The following is a 16,431-nucleotide window of genomic DNA, read 5'->3' as shown; positions in this document are numbered from 1 at the left end:
GATTTGATTTGGGTCTCCTCCCTTACTATTCAAGAGTTCTTTAAAGGATGGAAGTCTCCTACTTGTAACATGTTGACTATGAAGCTTTGGAATTTTACCTCCCTTATCTTTGTTGGGGACTGTGGAAGGAAAGAAATGATAGGGTGTTTAGGGGTAAGGAGACTAACTTTGTCCAGGTGTTCTATAAGATCAAGCATTTGCTGATAGAGAATATTAGGACAATTTGGAAAGGGCATCAACCCCAGACAGATTGAGAAGAAAAAGTGATTCAAAAATGGAATTTGGATGGGTTAAGTGTTTCTCAATTTGGAAATAACCTTAGGGATTTGGCCATGTGGGATTTCCCTCCTTAGGGTTAGTGTAACATTAATTTTGATTAGGGTAAACTTTAAGAAACCCCTCTCTAGAAAAAAATATAAATTATTGGTGAATCTTTCATTATTTTGAAAAACCAATTTATTTTTATCAACAAATCTCTCCATTTTTTAAATTTTATATATTATTTACATTGGTGATTATTTTGGAATCATAATTTCTGAGTAGAAAATATTGGTGACTCTCAATAATAATAGGAAGATTGTTAACCATCATGGGATATTACAAATGTAAAAATTGAACATGTTTTATCTCATGGAAATTATGAGGATAATTACATTATATTTTAAATCAATAGTGAAAAGTAAATATTGGTAATATATCTCTAAAGTAACTAATAATTATGATAATTATTGGTGGATAAATTTTAATTTCTTCCATAATATATAATTTTTAGGTGAATCAAATCATATCATATATTGAATATTGTGGCAAATCTTTGAGTTTAATTTTTTTAATAAGATAAAGTATTGAGCAATTTTAAATATTTAAGAACTAAATTTAATAAAATGTGGCAATTTAGGTTGCATTAAATCTTAAATTATTAACCAAATTATGGGCAAAAATCTTCTAAAATTTGCAAAGTTACAAATATTCACCACTAAAAAACACCCTGATTTTGATGGGGGCTCGGAGGGCAACCCAGAATGATGGGTTGTGGTGTCATCATTAGATACATGAATGGGGATAGTTTGGATGTTATGGCCATCCCTATAGGGGAACAAATGAATCGGTGGAAGCTAGTGCTGCTCTCTACAGTCTTAGTTATGGCAAGAGTATGAATTTGGACAAGATTTGGCTAGAGGGAGACTCCCTCAATATTATTAATTGTCTCAATAAAGTTTAAAATCCTTCTTTGACAATTCATAATATTATTTGCAAGGCCATATGTTTAATTATTTATTTTCAAATGTGTATCATCACTCATAACTATAGAGAAAATAATCATGTTGTTGATTGAGCTACAAATATAACTTGTAAAAGTGATGAGAAGCTAATTTGGAATCAAGCTGATAACATCCCTTTCGAGGGAGTATCCTTGATTGAGTATGATAAGGTGAGAAGTAGGGAACAAAGGTTTATTAATGATGAATAAGGCTATAAGTATTATTTATTATTTGGGCAGATTTGGGGAGGTGTGGATTATGATTAGATGGGTAGAGATTTTTTATTCATTGCCACACTGATTTGGGGCACATTTATGTATCAATTCCCTCTTCTTTCATATCAACACTTAGATTTTCTTTTTGAACATGTACTTTGAGATTGTGAAAATCTACAACAAATTGAAGAAAATGGGAGGAAGGAGAAAGAGGGTCAAACCAACTAGTTCTAAGGACTGGAAAAAGAAGAAGGAGATTTGGGATATTTTGGAATAGTGGAAGTTTATGGGTTTTATGGAGAAGCTTAAAGGTATTAACCCTTATATTACTCACCAATTCATTAAAACATGGAAGAACAGGAGTATTCCAATGGGTAATCAAAGAATGGAGGTTATTGAGCACATCATACTAGAAGTTATGGGCCTTGACATAGAGGGGATCAACTTTTAAATAGATAGGAAGCTTTCAGATCTGGTAGTGAGGAATTTGTGGAAAAGGAAACAAAACGAAACAAACTAATTAAAATTGGTAATTCTTATTTTAGTCTTGGTTCTATTTCTTTCCACTGGAGGTTTTTTATATTCATTGTTACTGAATACTTGACTTTGGATGGCCACTTTACAAAGGTATTTGGGTATCACTTTATGCTAGTGAACCATTTTAGGCATAGGTTTAGGCTTAATCTTCTCTTCTACCTCATGCAATCATTGGGTACTACAATTTTAGCTATTCAGAATGATCTTGAGGGTGACCATGTTTAATGGTGCTAGTTATGAACATCCTTAAATCAAAAAAAGTGGAGAAACCTTAGTTTAGTAAGAAAACTATGGAATGTGAGATGAAGGGGAGTGAACAGTTTGATGGCTTTGATGAAGACACGGAGGATGAGATTGAGGATATTGAGGTTAAGAAGAGGAAAAAGCTAGAATCTGGTTGCTCATCTGGGTAGAAAAGGAATATTAAGGAAAATGACTTAGATGTGGATATGAATTCTCAAGAGGAGTTGGAAGAGGGGAATGGGAAAAGTGGTTTAGCTAGTAAGGTCTCTAAAAACAAGGGGAAGAAAATGGAAAGGGCCTCAAGCATACCTTCTAATGATGAACCTTTAATTAAGAGGATGGAATGAAAAAGAAAAAATGCACTTCACCAAGGGAAGAGGGATGCTAAAGAGCATGTGGAGATTGATTATGATAGAGAAAGTGTTGGTGGCGATGAGGATGACCTTACTCATAACAAGGGAAATGATGACCAAGGGTTTTTGAAAGGGATTTTTGGCAATCTAGGGCTGACCAAGAAGGAGATTAGTAGTTTACAATAGCAGACGTAGGACATTGTTAGAGATTTTGACGAGCTCAACAAAACTACTAGAGGGGAGAGAACTCTGGGACAACATATTGATAAACTCTTTGAGGTGATTGGTAACACTAAAGAGGTTAAGAATTTAATGGAACAAGTTCCACCCCTCAAAGCCAAAAATAGAGCTCTGGATTAGCTAATAAAATATTTCCAGAAAAAGGTAGATGGTCTAGATAACATAGTGCTAAATATGGAGAAGATGATCAAGAAATTGGCAAATTAGAATTGATTTATTCTAGAAGATAGTAGCTGACAACATAAGCACTCTCCTAAAAAAATTTGAATAAGGTAAAGGTCAAGGTTCCAAGGAAGTGAAAGATCATCAAGGACCTAGCAAGTGCACTAGGGCCAACTTGAAGAAGACAAAGGGTTTTGAAGCCAAAGGAATGGATGATCTAAAGGCCTTTATAGAAAACATGAATATCCTTGCAAATTAGGAAGTAGATCTATTGAAGGCTCTGTAGCTAGTTTTGTGCTGTCCTTTTGCTTTTTTTCCTATCTTTTTTAGCTCTTTGTTTTTAGCTACTTGTTTTAGCTTGTTTTGCTCTTGGTGTTGATGCACAATTCTTTTGGGTTTCTCAGTTTTTATTTCTCTGCTACTATGTAAAAGGTTTTGAGTCCTTTAAAACCTATTTTTACTTAATCAAAACATGTCATTTAATCAACACATTTCAAGGTTTTGTAAAAGGACTTAAAGCACTTTCTAAAATTCAATCTAGACGCAAATATTAGAACTACAATTTAGTGGAAGCCTGGAAGTCTAATGGAAGTCCATAAGGAGAGTAGCCCCCAAAGGTATAATGAGTAGAGTTGAGGAACTTGAACAAAATCTTGAGTTCTAAGAAATTGACGTAGAAAATAAGTTACTAGTAGAAAAAGATAAGTGTGCATGTGGAGATACATAAGTCAAGAGATAAAAATGGAGTTAAGTTTACGTGTAGATAAAATGAAAGAATCTGATGAATAAGCATCACATGCATATGAGGAAGAGCTAGCAAAAGAATTTGAACTACAAGTATTGTATGCCAAGATGGCTAAGATGGATATTGTTTTACAAAATATTTGAGCAAGATGCATGGTTATAAAAATAAGGGGGCTTGTGGGGATGAAGCTAAGTGATCATCTTTAACCTATACAAATTTAAAGTTGATTGAAGAGATTTATAATCTACAAGTCATATGGATGAAATACACACTACTTTACATCACATTGATAGTGAGGAAGAGTCAATTGCTTACCATCTTATCTCCACAACTAGGAACATAAATGACTTGACCAAGCAGCTGGCAAATGAAAGAAAATACCTTCAGAAGATCTATGTCTCTTCATTTTCAATAATTCTATCATTATTTCCTCCATAATTAGTGATAATCTTGATTTGAGGAGGAAGTGCATGAATGCAAACGAGGTCTTAGGCACTGCTCTATCTAATCATGAAATTAGTGTAAATAAGTTGGTTGTAGAAGAGGAAATTTTAATAGAGAATTTGAAAGATATCAAGGTTGGATGTAGCAATAGACTAAGCATGGATATGAATGTTGCAAATCTCTATCAAATGTTAGAACATGATCCTAAAAGAGTAGCTAGAGGCTTAGAGGATTCTCAGAGGGACTATCATACTATTCTTATTTCTAGCTTTGGATCCTTTGAACATGTGGACTCTAGGAGAAATTTGATCCCTTCTATAATCAAATCAATTTTAGTAGTTGTTCTTCTAGTATTTATTGGCTTGGTTATTGGGAAACTTATTTAGTCTATTTTGTAAAAATTGTCCTCTCAATTTTTATGCTCAAGCTTTTTATAAAAACAACCATCTTTCATCTCTTTTGGAGAATGCATTAAAGGTACCTTGAAGTCCTATTTAAAGTGTAAGATAAAATAAAGTGTTTTTTTTAGTGAAATTATATTTGGTAGTTGTTAAATCCTAATAAATGTTTCAAATATTAAAACCTCTCACTTATTGAATTTGGTTTGTCACATAAGCCTAAGCTAGAACAGACATTATATGATAGCTCATCCTTGAAAGTTTGTTAGTTCTTGATATTTACAGCTATTGCATTTTATCTTATCAATTAGTCTAAATCAAATTTCTTTCATAGTGGTTTTGAAAAATAAATATCATATACAATGTATTGAAGATAGAGAGGAGATATGCAAATTCATGGATGACCAAAAATTGGATTGGGTATTAATTTTCTTTTTTTTCTTATATAATTTAAATGAATTAGCTTTAACTCTACCATTGGATATGACTTCATATGTGAGGAGGAAATCAATCAATTTATAGTGAACATTTCTTTAAAGTCTTAATAGTTGAGGAAAACCCTCCCTAATATAGTGCCCTTGTGTAAAACCAAATGAGAAATATGAAAAACCTCAAAGAAGTAAATAGAAAATGGAAAGTAAAACGGTTTGCAAAAAAAATGGAAATCTATAATATGAGATTAATAAGAAACAATATCTTCATTTCAAATGAAATCAAAAGGGAAATTGATACTTACAGTTGAAGGTTTCAAAATTTGCAACACAAACATCAGCTATATAACAATGGTGTCTCTCAAAGCTTTTGTGGTAGAAACTATTAAATGATTTCTTTCAGGACAACAAGAATGGTTTAAGCTATTTTTTTCTTTCAAACTAGAGTAAGATATTAGCTCATTTTATGTGAGGGGTTTCTTTCTTCTCTTGTAAGACTTCATTGATTGTTGCCATGTGCTTTTCTTGTAGACTAGGGCACTGTCTGCCACTTTTTCTTTGGTGTTTTAGGGAGAGATTCATCAGTGTAGTCAAATTTCCAAACAACTTTCAATGTAGGGATTAGATAAGCATGCATTCATGTTAATAAAATCATAATGAAGTTTTCTTTAGTTGTATATTTTGCTTTATACATTTGTAATGTGTAATATCTATTTTTTTAAATATATTTCTAGTATATGTGCTCAATTGATAGCTTAATTAAATGCATACACTACCATTAATAACACTGAGTAATTTCATAAGTTGAGAATAAGAGGAGTAGAAGACAAAGAAGAGAAATTTCCAATTATCTAGATGGTCTAAGGTTCAACGTACAAGATGATATTGGGTTTGATGTACCTAAAAGAATTGGAGAATACTTTCAACTTGTTCTTAAGGGTAGAGGAGAAGTTTAAAAAGAAGCAAGATAGGAAAGGTGGAAGAAAAAGAGGTGAAACATCAATGGGAAAGTTTTCAAATGATTCGCTAGGAAAAAATGGTAAAGGGAAGGGTCTCATGTTTTTTGTGGTTGTTGTGGTTATAGAGGTGGAGAAAGAGTTGGTGGTAGAATATTTGTATTGCAGTGGTACATGAATGTGGAAAGGATAGATTAGCCTATGAGGTTCTTATGAAATATTTTGATGCATGCCAATGGAGATGGAGTGCATCGCTTGAGTTATAGGCTTTATGTACATATATAAGTATCCTAAACCATCTTGAGTTGAAAGATCACTAGATGAAATAATTTTTTTCTTGCAAACACTTACCTGGTACTCCCTAAAAAATTGAAGGTTTAGAAAAATCTATGATGTTGCAGGAATATTTCCTTTCAGTGAGTAAATTTTAGGTCAGATTGCATCAAGATTTTATAATTCATATGATTATGAAATAGATGAAAGCTTATATATGGATATGCTCAAGTATGATCCCTATCATATTTATAGAATGAATATCATTACAAACATATTATATCTAGAAGTATTTTTTCCTTATTTAAGCCACATGGCACATAAAGTAGTCTTAATTAAAATATATAGGCCTAAATCCTATTATATAATTTGAAATTATTTTAGTCCCAAAGGTCAGCATGAAAAGTTTGTTTTGTATTTCAGGAAAGCAATAAAGCTAAAAAAGAACAACCTTTCAGTATGGGCACTTACAATGCATGAATATGTTAAAATAAAAATTACTCTAGTTGTTGTTGATGCTTAAGAATAACTATTGATATAAACCCAAGGGACTATTGTGTGTGATATGGTTTATGAAAAATATATGAAATTTTATCCATGCTCTACTATGCTCTTTATTATCATCAGAAAGCCACTCTTTTGCATCCTGATGATGCTTGCATGTGGATTGCTATTTATAATTTCTATGATAATGAGAAATTGCAAATGCTTGATCAAGCCATGAATTGATATCTCCAAGCTTAAAGAAAAACTATCTAGGGTACCATGATGGAGATACATTGTATTAGAAAATGAATCTTGACATAATAGAAAATGAATTGAATTGCTTGTCCAAAAAAGATTGAAGCATTGTTGTATGTTGCAAATACTTTGAACAAAATAGGAAAATAAGATTTGCTTTGTACCTAGAAATACTTTGAACAAACCCTTATCCAATGTGATTGAATGAAGTTTTTATCTTTGATAAAGGAGCATAACTAGAAAATCATTAGATTATTACAATGATAAAGAATTAATTATAGTAAAGAATTAATTTTTGTGTTACTTGTACTAGGGCAATAAGACCTGTTCTTTGAAGACCTTTCATCAAATCTAAATCTAACAAAACTAGAGGTTTATGGCAGTCACAAGGGTAGAAAGAACAAAAAGCTCAACACCAACCATGTCCAACATAGTGTCTAGCATATTCAATGCTCCAACAATTATATCCTTGTGTGCAAACAATTTTGCCCAAAATGAGTTTGGAATAAAATGTCCCATTAGATTTTGATTTATTTTAATTTTTACCCAAAATTTCAATGATGACCCTATTATTAAAAATTATTTAATAAGTTAAAATTATTCATTTAATTTAGATTTTTATTTATTTTTGAAGTAATTAATATATAGAAAAATATATAATCTATTTAGGCGATGTATACAACTAGCTCTCAAATAGTTTTGTCTTCAATTTGAATATAAGATAGTTAATAATTTTAATTTCAAATTTAATATATTTTAAATAATAATATGAATCTTTAGACAAAATAGTAAATTGATTTTCAACATTTTAAACTTTCAATATACTTTTAAATATTTCGTTTCTTGTGTGTGTGTGTGTGTGTGTGTGTGTACCTTCATAATGCTAATTGAAAAATTTGACACATTTGAATTGAAAAATATACACAATAACAACACTTAATATTTGTCACATACAATAACTCTAGGTCTTCTAGTTCTACCAACATTGTTATATTTTGTTCCTTATAGATATACATATGCACCTTTGTAATGCTAATTGAAAATTTGGACACATCTGAATCTAGAAATATACACAATAATAACACTTATTATTTGTTTCATACAATAACTCTAGGTCTACTAGTCCTACTAACATTGTTTTACATTCAAAACTTCCAAAATCCTTAGTCATATTATTCAAACAACTCATTCATATACTCTACATATTTACTTAAGTAGACCTAGATATAAAATGATATAATGTTCAAATTAACAGGTGCCTTAGTTTAATAATCTGCAATAATCTTGTTAACTACATTAACCATCCTCTATATGGTTTTTAATTAGCACTATTCTCCAAAGGAAATATTCAATATGCAACTTGTCACAATGAACCATAACTGAAAATGTGTTTGAAGGTATCAACTATTCCTTTTGCTTATAATTATAATATCTCTAAATAATGGTATTTAACAATTAATTTTGATCAAATTGCTTGAAAGTCAAATTTTAGTATAAGACAAATTTAGAGCTTCTCACACAATAAGCTTATTGATGAGATGAACAAGTGTGACTAGTGAAATAGTACTAAAAATTTATGTATTAGTCTATGATTATATTTTAAAAATGTTGTAATTATAAAGGAATAATAATAATTTCTTTAATAATTTTGGTTTGGGTGACTGATTATTAATGGCTAACTACTTAGTCATTTATTTAGTAGTTTATTTAGTCAGCTTTATTTGGTTAACCTTGCAATTTTACTTGGTGACTAAATTAGTCACTTATTTAGTCACGTATAGTTGTAAATTATAGAAAATAAGTAGAATGTGATCAGTTTTAGTCACTTGACTAAAGAATTTAGTGGTGTGACCAAATTTTATAGTCACATATTTTCCAAAATGTACTAGTGTTCTTTTAGATATCATGGTTGCACTGTGGATAGATTATAGTTATCATTTGGATACTTTCTAGTTACTATCATGTATGCAATGCTTTTATGATCTAATTGTGATTGTGTTTATGATGCATACAAGAGCTAGCCACTGTCATATTTATGTTGGTTCTCAATATCAGATAAAGTGAGTTACATAAGTGGACAAAATTGATAAATAGATAGTTGTTTATTTCTAGCATGTTGTTGACCTTCCATAGGAAAAATTGAGTTACTTGACAAGAGGATGTTGTTGATGTAGGCATAGGAGAAGAGTCTCATAGTAAATATGTCTTGTTCCTGTAGCTGAAATACCTAGAGAGCAACAAAGAAAAGGGAAGAAGAAGTTGCATCATTTTTTGAGCTTGTCAACTATTATTTTTCAAGGAAGACCAAACTTGACATTTCTCTCTACTTGTTTCTTGTGACAAAGTGAACAACCTACATAAGTACATTATTTATTTATCAAGTTTTGTGGTTATCTTTTTTATAGTCCTTCCTCTCTGTATCAAGACATAGGGTTATATTTCTCTATTAATTAACTCTCAAATAATATAATAACCACACTTATAATATCCTCCCATACCATTTGGAAAATCATAGTATGAAAGTATATGATTAATTATCCTATACACCATTTTTGTTAGGCCACGTAGGTGTTGGAAACTTACAATTGGAAAATTTGTTGTTTTATCATTAATGTCAAATCTATGGATGATACATATTGTTGCCTGATCTAAATGCCATATCTATTTGATTGATGAAGAGGATTTGAGAAGTTACTCATAACTATAGCACCTAGAGGAAAGGTTAAAGTTATGAAAAGGAAGTTATAATGGACATTTGATTACATAGACTTTGATAAAGAAAAGTAATTGTTTATGTTAGGAAAGCTAAGCCAAGCTGAGCAAAAGAGTAAAATATTAAGGAGTGTCAAGTAATGCTAGTGTCAACCGAGCCTTAGTTAGTGCCAAGCAAATCTATTATTGACTGAGCATTAACATTGACCAAGAAATTTAGTTGATGTCAAGCTAGAAATATTAAACAAAAATAGAGTATTTGAGTATTGACTGAGTATCAAAAATTACTTATTGTCAAGTGATAATAAAAGATCAAATTCAAAGAAATTGTAAGATCAAGCTAACTTAGTTGATTTCTTCAGAGATGTAAAACATTTTGAAGATAAGATTTATGAGTTGGATCTTTAAATTCAAGGTGATGATTAGGTAAACACCTAATAGAAGGATTCTAGAGAATGATCAAGATGTACAAACACATTGAATCGAATTTAATCTTATCGTAAACCCTAAGATCTATGGTGGATATAGAAAATGTAAAAGCACAAATTGCATGTTTAAAGAAATATTGAACCAAATTTTTAGTGTCATGTTTAGTCAAGCCTAGCCAAGCCCACCAATGTGTATGAGAGAGTTCATAAATAGAGCAAGGTTGATCAAAAATATACAAGGGTTTGAATGCAAAGCTAAAGAATAAATCTTGCATATGTAATGTTTCTGTTGATAAGTAAATTTGAGAAGAAGACTTGAGTGTTGATGAGAAGAGTGGATTGATTTCTTGAAGGGCATCCAAGTAGATCAAGATCAAAGATTATAATGGATATCTTATCAATGAACTAGCGTAAGGACCAAATAGAGATCTAAACCAAAAAAAGTGAGTTTTATTCACATAGATCAAAACCTATTATTTTCTTTCTTATCAATGAAAATAGTTTGTATTGAAATCCTTTTAATAGATGTTGATCTAATGGTCATTTGAAGACTTAATAGTCTATGTACATCCTTTAACTAGGTGACATTCTAAATAGAATGATCAAAGTCCTCTTATGGGGCCACTCCTAACAGGGTGATTAAACCTCTAACCAAGTCACATTTAACAATGTGTATTGTAACCTTTAACAGGGTTGACTCCTAATAGAGCTCACTTCAAAAAAGTGAAAAAGAGTGACATGTTGCTGGCAGTTTTTCCCAAATTGGGTTTCTAGGTAAAATTCTAGTGTCAAACTGTGATGAATGTCTTATGAATTTTTTACGTGTGATGATGTTTTCATTATGCAATGCACATTAAGTTTATGACAATTTAACTATAGAGACTGAGAAACAACAAGATCAACAAAATAATTATGTGTTTAATGCTTGATTGTTCAAGTGGTACATATAGACCTTGAGTAACTTATTCAACACACCCCCCCCCCCCCCTCCCCACCATTTATTCTAAATATTTATAACAATTGGTATCAGATCCTAGTTTTTTATAGAGAAAATTTTGAAGGTACTTAAAGCTAAAGATCATGACAAACAAGTGAGATGTACTACAACTAAATAAGGAGAACTTTCCTACATGGAAGACCCTAATGAAGCTACACATATCCAATATTAGTGATGCTTTTATCAATTTTTTGACCAATGAATATGTAGAGGTAACAACTACTCCTATGACTACTAAAGAACTCAAACACAAGTTAGATCATAATCAAGAAATGTTGGAGATTGTCCTAACCCTAAGCTATGATGAGTTTGATGAACTAAAAGATTACAATACTACAAAGAAGATGTGGGACAAATTGAAGACCATATATGGAGGTGATGACAATGTACTAAGAGCCAAAGAAGAAATCCTAAGAGCTATATTTGATGATATGTGAATGATGGAAGGTGAGAACATAGTACAATATTGCATAAGAGTTAAAGAGGTTGTTAATGCTATTCAAGGAGAAAATGGAACAATTGAAGATAAAATAGTGATAAGCAAGGTATTGAGGACTCTACTCCCTATCTATTCCATTAGAGTCTCTACAATTCAAGAATTAGGATGCACATCAAGTAACAATTTGACCTTAGAAGGTGTAGTTGGTAAAATTACTACTTCTAAGATGTCTAATTTTGATAACTACACAATTGCTACCATTGAATTTGCTTTCAAGTCACAACCAATTCTTAGTAAGAAGAAAGGAATACATGTGAGGAGTGAAAATGATAGTTCCGATGATGAGATTGATAAACTTGAATCCCTCATTGAAAAAAGGTTTGGAAGAGGAAGAGGTAAATACAAAGGTAAATTACCTATCATTTTTTTTCATGCAACAAAGTTGGTCATATTGTTGCTAGATGTCTTGACAGAGATGATAAGGATGAAAAGAAGGAAAGAAAGTACAAAAGAAGCAAGGATGAAAAAGGTAATAAATCTTATTATATTGTTGAAGAAAAGACTGATAATGAATCTAAGAGTAATGATGATGAAGTTGTCTATGTTGCTATGAAAGAAGAGTTTGATGAAGATGAAAAAATTGCATTAATTTCTTATGTAAACAAAAGTGATAGATAGATAATTGATACTAGATGTTCCAATCATATGATTGGTGATAAAGATAAATTTGAAGATATTGGTCCATACAATGGTGGATGTGTTAAATCTGGTAATGATATCCCATGTGTTATAAAAGGTAAAGGCGATATTCAACTGACTAATAAGATAACACATGAAAATGTTTATTGGGTTGAATGACTTAACTATGATTTGTTTAGTGATTCACAATAGAACAAATTAGGTTACAAAGTTGAATTTCACAATAGAAAGGCCAAGATACATGATGGTGATGGTAAGATAATTGTGACTAGTGAGTAGAGAAGAGGTAACTTATTCTATCTAGACCTATTAAAAGAGACATGCATGTTTGCACAACAAGAAGATCTTTGGTTATGACACAAAAGATTATGTCATGTGAATTTTGACAATTTGGTGAATATCTATAACATGAAGAAAGTAAGAGCATTGCCTCAACTAAATAAGCTTGATAATGCTATATGTAAATAGTGTCAATTAGGAAAGATGACTAAGTCTAGTTTTAAGAGTAAAGCATTTACTGCCAGTGATATTTTGGAATTGATTCATACTGGCCTATGTGGACCCATTGGTGTTAAAATTTACTATGGAGATCAATATTTAATTCTATTTGTGGATGACTACTCTAGAATGATGACTTTTATGTTTCTTTAAGTCAAATTTGATGCCTTTTAGTTATTCAACTAGTATTTATCTAAAGTTCAAAAAGAAATAGGGAAGAGTCTGAAGTATTTGAACTATGACAAAGGTGGTAAATTCATTTCACATGAGTTCAATACATTTTGCAATGACAAAGGAATCAAAAGAAAGATGCCAATACCAAGGACCCCTCCTCAGAATGGGATAGATGAAAGGAGAAATAGATCAATAATGGATTATGCAAGAACACTATTGATGGAGAAAGGTGTGTCAGAAATTTTTTGGAGAGAAGCACTTAGTACAATTTTCTATAACTTGAATAGAGTTTAAGTCAAGAAAGGTAAAAATTCTACACCTTATGAAAGTATGGTTATGATCCTAATGTTAAGTATTTCAAAATCTTTGGAAGTAGATACTACATACTAAAAGATAATAGGAATCAAAAACTTGATGCAAAAATTGATGAAGGCATATTCCTAGGTTATTCCACAAAAAAAAAAGCTTATAAGTGTTTAAATTCTAACACTAACAAAGTTGTGGAAAGTACAAATATGAAAATTGATGAGTTTGCAAAAAAAGATGATGCTTCATGTAATGAACCTAAAGACTATAATACATTCATCTATGTGGATAATGGTGCTCCCAACACTCAAAATGAACAAACAAGTCAAGCTACTACTTCCCATCGGATAGGAAATGATGGAATACAAATGCAAATTGCCAAGCTATAGAGAGTGGGTTTCAAGCAACAAATTGAAGATGTTGAGTCATAGATAGGCAATGCCAACCATCAGATAGTGAATGTCAAGCATTTAGAACTTGAAGAAGAATGAGAACAAGAAAGATGAAATGAGCCTGAGATTGTTTTTCCAGATGAACCTGAAGAAGAGCCAAGAAGAAAGCTACCTATATTAGAAAAATATGTAAGAAGTCATGAGTCAAGATTAATATATTTTCTCTTTATCAAACATATGATGTATTTGTTTAATTATTTAAAGTTGATATCTTCAACACATTATCATTATAGCACTATTGTTGAATTATATCAATCAATAACATCCAAATTATAACTAATAGTATTAATGTTGAATTAATGATCACCGAATAAAGATGACTGAACATTCATCTCTAATAATAATGTTATAAATATATTACTAATTCCAATACACTAATCAAATAAATACTTTCATAAACAATACATTAACCTTTACCATAAAATATAAATACTTTCAAATTCAATAAAAAGAAATAAAACCTTGCCTAATTAATTAACATTCAAAACTATGAGACACATCTTTTCAAATATGTCTACCCTAAGCCATATATATTAGGGTTAGGGCTAATTCAAAAAGGAATATAGAAGAATTACGAAAGCATAAGAAAAAAGGCATGAACAAATAAAAGTGTAGAAGGAAATAATTAAAAGGGATATGGCGAATAAGGAAAAACATAGTACGAATCAAGCATCCTCCTAGCTAGCCAAGATCTGCACATTAATACTATCATTTGTTGGCACCAAACATTTGACAGTCTCCACATTATAGTTTTTCTCATCTCTTCATCCAAGGTGACAGTGCCTACATTTTGACATAAGGGTTGATGTTAAGTACAACAGGTGTGTAGATCATCAATTTTCATTCTATGTCATATTCATGCATATTCATATAATCTAATGAAACATTGATATTAATTCATGAGTAAAGGTTTAAGCAATTAAAGTGTAATCAAAATTCCATTCATATATGATACATTATGAAATAAAATGATTCATAAAATCATCCAAGTCTATGGCATCCAAAAATATAAATGGGAATGATTAAGGAATTTAATTAAAAAATTCATATGTGAAAGAAGTGAGTATTAAAGTGATCTTGGAAATATCATTAAGATCGATACATGTAATAAATCATTAAATATGTATATATATATATATATATCTGTATGTATGTATGTATATGTGTATGTATATGTATATGTATATATATGTCTATATATATATGAGGATATATACATCATAATAGATATAAATATATGACATATAAACAAATATTGCAAGGAAAACTAGTATATTATATTAACATGTGAGTTATAGTAAATATATACATGTAATAAATTATTGAATATGTGTGTGTGTGTGTGTGTGTATATATATATATGTATGTATGTATGTATGTATGTATGTATGTATGTATGTATGTATATGTATATGTATATATATGTCTATATATATATGAGGATATATACATCATAATAGATATAAATATATGACATATAAACAAATATTGCAAGGAACACTAGTATATTATATTAACATGTGAGTTATAGTAATTATCGAATCAAAGGATATATGTATACATAAACAAGTATAGATGTTAAACATAAATAATGTTGATTTAAGGAAACACATGCATAACATTTTAAAATATAGAAATTAGAATACATTTCACTATAGTACAAAGAGTCTATCTCTCAACTGAATTACAAAATCTTAAGATAGGGAGTTGGTGGAGGGAGAAGCGGAGCAAATTTAGGCACATACGGATATCCTCCAAGGAACTGCTTGTAGCCTATTTCATGCACCCTCTACACCGTAAACCTACCATCTCAAGATGATCGTAACAAGGAGAGAGAAGGTTGTCTATGTGCTATAAGAAGAAATCTTCCAAATGAACTAAGTAAATTAAATTAAATGCTCATCTACTCGAGCACTTTAATAATAATGATGGTCATAGGTTTGCTAAATTTTGGATGATTCCCTAACTTATGCCCAAATTTTGAATTTTAGGTCAAGAGGTTAAAAAGGGGTCATCACAAGTGGTATCAGAGCATGATCCTACCATATTGTAAATAGAAAAGGGAGCAAAAATGAGCAAACAATTATCTAATGAACTTAGGAATATTATGGAACAAAAAAACCAAATTTTAGTAGAGCAAATAGAGAGATCAAACCAAGCACTTCTCCAAGCACTACAAAACATGGGAAATTACATTCACAATAATTCTGGTGGAAGAGACATAAGTTCAAACCACTCAAAAAATAATGGAGCTTCATCATCTCAGGTACCGAAACCCCCTTTCTTACCTAGGGAGGGCCCCTCGATGGAAGAAGAGGGATAGAAAACCAATAACATTTTTGAGAATGCAAGAGTTTATGCCAACCTTGAACTAGAAATTAGAGTTAGTAACATTTAGAGAATTATGTGAAGCCAATAGGAAAGAAACCCATAGGAGAGAAAGAAGACATCAAAATTAAGACTTTAGAAGCAAAGTAAATAAAGTAACACTTCCTAATTTTGATGGATCAAAAAAGACTACTGCATGTGCTTGGCTACAAAAATTGAACACTTATCTTACCCTTAGCTTGATGATAGAAGAAGACACACTTCAATTCATGATTCTTCACTTAGAGGGCATGTCACACGATTGGTGGCATCATGGCCTTGTTACTCAAGGACACCAAAATATTAATTATTATGAAGAATTCTCTCAAAAACTCATTAAGAGATTTGATAGAAGGCAT

At 30.8% G+C, this 16,431-nt stretch overlaps 1 pseudogene; it reads left to right on the top strand.

Annotated features, from left to right (window-relative positions):
• The first annotated feature begins 2,304 nt into the window (after positions 1-2,304).
• Positions 2,305-7,150, top strand: LOC149552396 (anaphase-promoting complex subunit 8-like; annotated as a pseudogene).
• The last annotated feature ends 9,281 nt before the right edge of the window (positions 7,151-16,431 follow it).

This window comes from Cupressus sempervirens, chromosome 6, assembly GCF_028749045.1.
Source record: "Cupressus sempervirens isolate cs-2001-9-10 chromosome 6, ASM2874904v1, whole genome shotgun sequence".
In the NCBI taxonomy this organism is placed as follows: Eukaryota; Viridiplantae; Streptophyta; class Pinopsida; order Cupressales; family Cupressaceae; genus Cupressus; species Cupressus sempervirens.
Note: the sequence above shows the minus strand (reverse complement) of the source record. Positions and strands in the feature narration are given on the sequence as shown.